Source organism: Schistocerca nitens, chromosome 1, assembly GCF_023898315.1.
Source record: "Schistocerca nitens isolate TAMUIC-IGC-003100 chromosome 1, iqSchNite1.1, whole genome shotgun sequence".
Classification (NCBI taxonomy): Eukaryota; Metazoa; Arthropoda; class Insecta; order Orthoptera; family Acrididae; genus Schistocerca; species Schistocerca nitens.
This window is the reverse complement of record NC_064614.1, coordinates 954117543-954121628: the sequence shown is the minus strand read 5'-3', so window position 1 is coordinate 954121628 and position 4086 is coordinate 954117543. Positions and strand designations below refer to the sequence as shown.

Genomic DNA, 4086 nt, shown 5'->3' with positions numbered 1-4086 from the left:
GTAATGGGAGGAAACAAGTGAGAGAAGTATGATGAACAAAACTTTTAGTTATGTTTGTTGATCAAGACAAACTGAAAAGACCGGGTAACTAAACTCTTCCAAACTCAGTTGTGTGTGTTTTGCTCTGAGAATAATTTCAAAAGTTAGCTCTCCTCATAAGGTGCTAGAATGGCTTATTTTGGGTACTTCCAGACCCTTGTACCTTATGGAATAGTTTTTGAGATAAAACCAATAGTCACTTAAATGAAATTTTTACATTACAGAACTATTTCACTCTTGTCACATCGCTGTGCTAGGGTGCAGTGAAATCTATTTAAAAAGTTGCGTGAGCTTACTGTATCCTTCCTGAACATACACAAATCTGTGTTGATAAGACCTAAACTTAGTGACCTGCAAGCCAATAGCAACTACCATAGTTGTAACACTTGCAGCTGTGGGGTCCCTCCATTAAAACAAGTAAAAGCACCTTGTACTCAAAGACATGATCTACTTTGGTGTCGTTTATAATGCACTGTCAACATACATAAAGATTTTGGGAGATGGAAATGACTTTCAGTGCAGAGTTAAAATCATTTGTTGTTGAGAAGTTTTCTTACAACAAAACTGGATATGTTAGTTTACATGTGCACTAAGCCTTATTTGTTGTTGAGTACTATTTGATTTATGCTGTGGTAGTGTTCACAAAAGAATGTTTCTGCTGTTGGTTTTCTGTTTTCTTTGTTTCAGATTCAGTGGAGAATATCTCCTCAGAAAAGGGATCTGGGGCAAGATTAGTTGTAGTGGATATAGTATTGGCAGCTGTTCATGTGTTACTTTTTAGCAGTGTTACATAATGTTGTCATATGTTTTTATTTTTTGAACAAGTAACATAACATTTGCATTTGGGAGAAGTGGGGTTTGTGCCTCATCCAGCTATCCTGACTTGGGTTTTCCATGTTTTTCCCAAGTGGCTAAGGTCTGTGCTGGGATTGTTCTATTCATTGGGCCATCAATGACTTTCTGCCCTATCCTCGCCTAATCCTGTCCTATTAATTTATGTTTTATATATGTAATTTTTTCTGTATTATACATGACAGGTCCGATATTATTGTACTGAATGGTCCAAGGACGATAAATAATAATATAAATAGCTTACTATTACAATTTTGAGGGTCAGTATTTAAGAAATAGAATCATATGCACCATTTCCACTTTAAAGAAAAATAAATAAATAAATGAAGTATACATTCATCTGAGGAGCTACCTTTCTCCACTTCTTATATACTTGCATAAGATACATGATCACAATAAAATCAGTTGGTGTATTAGTTATCTTTTATTTGGAGGATTATAGACCTTCTTACAACATCCAGAATAAATCTTCCATTGTGTAATATAGTTTACACTTTGTAGCAATCTAAATTTCTACACCAAACGAATTCAAACCAATACCCCTGTGCTTCTCAGTTTCACCAACTGGACAAATCAAACACTCCTAACGACCAGTCTTAAATTCAGTCTGCCTTTTTCACGAACCCGGATCCTTGACTTTCACAAACAATGATCTTAGGCACTGTAATAATGCAAAAGGCAATGATCTGGGTTCAAGCACGGAGTTACAGTTTGCCCTTTTTGTCAATAAGTATGTTGCCTGCATGTTCTTGGAACATATATTCTCAAAATTTTAACAGAAACCTGACCATATGCACAACACCTCTCCTGCAAGTGAAGTTTGATGAATACTCCGTAATATACTGGTGTTTTAAGTTCATCCTGTACCCAATCACAAAGCTTGTTCAGTATTTTCGAAGTTTATATTTTAATCACTAGGTGATAAGGTGAACGTATACTGAATTCCTTCTACGCAACAAGGGATACTGTATAAATTTTCAGTGCTGTTTATCTACAACCTTCTGGATCTCGTGCAGAATGAGAGAGGTTGTCAAATTTTAGAAAATCAAAAAGAGGTAGCTGTGTTTTAGAAAGTCACTGTTTGTAGAATACATGATGAATCCTGCAGGTGATTTTGTGCCTCCAATAGGATCATAATACACAAACACAAAATACATTTCATAATTCTACAACAGATTGAGGTCAATGATAGAAGCCTCTAGTGATGCATATCCCATTCTTGAAAATGAAGATGACTTACGTTTCTACACAACTGCTTGGAACACTTCATTGCTCCAGCGACCTTCGGTAAACTGCTGCTGGTAGGGGAGAAAGTTCTTTTCTATGATCTATAATCACACAAAACTTCCTGGCAGATTAAAACTGTGTGCCCGACCGAGACTCGAACTCGGGGCCTTTGCCTTTCGCTGGCAAGTGCTCTACCATCTGAGCTACCGAGCACAACTCACGCCCGGTACTCACAGCTTTACTTCTGCCAGTATCTCGTCTCTGTGAGTACCGGGCGTGAGTCGTGCTCAGTAGCTCAGATGGTAGAGCACTTGCCCGCAAAAGGCAAAGGTCCCGAGTTCGAGTCTCGGTTGGGCACACAGTTTTAATCTGCCAGGACGTTTCATATCAGCGCACACTCCGCTGCAGAGTGAAAATCTCATTCTGTATAATCATACAATTCCTCATTTCCAGTTGCCCCTATTATGTTGAGTGATTGCAATTGATTTTTTTATCAATATCTGCCAGTCTTACACTTGTGCAATCATAGAGGGAAAACCATATTACAGTCTTCCACAGAAACAATTTCAGAAGACTGAATTTAGTACCTCAGCCGTCTGACATTTTCCATTTCAGTGCAAGTATGATGACTTTTCATAAGATCAGAACTACTTCAGATTTTTTCCTCTCATAAGTTAATAAAATTTTACTTTATAATTAACTGAATGCTTCTTGTATTGCTCTCCTTATGCTTGTTTTGACTTTGTTCATCTGTGTATCAACAAAGCTTTAATTTTGCTTAACAATTTTACAAACTTCTCTTTGCTTTCTAACACAGCTACTGAACCACAGCAGGCCTTTGCCATCTCTCACAAACCTGCTTACCAAATACAGGTTTAACATTGTGCAATGCTTTAGATTTTTATCCACCTGTGCTCCACATCCTCAGCTCCAGAGATGATTTCTTGATGTTAACTGGCCAGATAGTTCACAATATCTCCTGTCAGTCTTCAAGGAAAAATATTTTCCTGTCTTTCATAACATTTCTTTTGAAACCTGTAGTCACTGATGCTATGATAGTCTTATCAATTCCCTCCTCTACATTAACTGATTCAAAAAGTTAAAATCTTTTAGTTACAGTGTGGTTTAATATGTTGCCCTTGAGTCCAGTTCTGTATTTATTCCAATCCCAATGTAAAATTTCACTGCTATCCATGTCCAGTTTAAGCTCACTTTCTCTTCCTAACATTATGTGGACATTACTATCTTTAATACATTAGATTAATTCTGGATCATTACCATGGGTGGTTTGCAGTTTATTAATAATCACAGTAACATTTTCTCTTTCCAATCCGCAGATAAGTTCTTTGAAAGTAACATGGCTAGTCTTTCCCTCTTTATAAGTAACTTTAAAAAGAAAACGAACCTCTGAATGTCACACAAACTCTTTACCCAAGAACTGATTCCTTTGTATAGTGCAGGCTTGATCAATTAAGAAGGGCACTACTATTCCCCACCCAAGGTAGAGGTTGAGAACTCTGCCTATTAAATTTAACAATCATCTGAACATCTGGTTTAGGACTTCTGGGAACCTTGAAAAGATGCCGCAAATTGCATCTCACACTTGCACCCAGTGTGCGACATTTGCTGTCTTCACCAATTCAGCCAAATGTTTAAAGGAGCCAAAGGTAGCCTCAGAACCCAGGTGGCACATGTAATTCTTGCTGTCATGAGATAGAATCTGCAATCAGGTGTGTTCAATAAACGGTGGCATAGCTTCTTCCACATCTCTAACAAGACCTCCTGGCAAACTTAACAAGCGCACACAAGCCTCTTTCTTTGAGAGATCATTATTTCTCTATTTCCACTATCAGCCCTATTTTTTCTATCACTGTTTTGGACCTCCCAATAATCAACAAACCCACTTTATGAGCACATCCAGACTTGACAGAAAATTGACCACTGGCTCTACAAATTGGCATCCCATGC

General features: G+C 37.7%; 1 non-coding gene across 1 annotated transcript; it reads left to right on the top strand.

Moving 5' to 3' along the window:
* Nucleotides 1–2402: 2402 nt before the first annotated feature.
* Nucleotides 2403–2476, top strand: Trnal-caa (transfer RNA leucine (anticodon CAA)). Its single transcript has one exon. It is a non-coding gene; the product is annotated as a tRNA-Leu (tRNA).
* Nucleotides 2477–4086: the final 1610 nt, after the last annotated feature.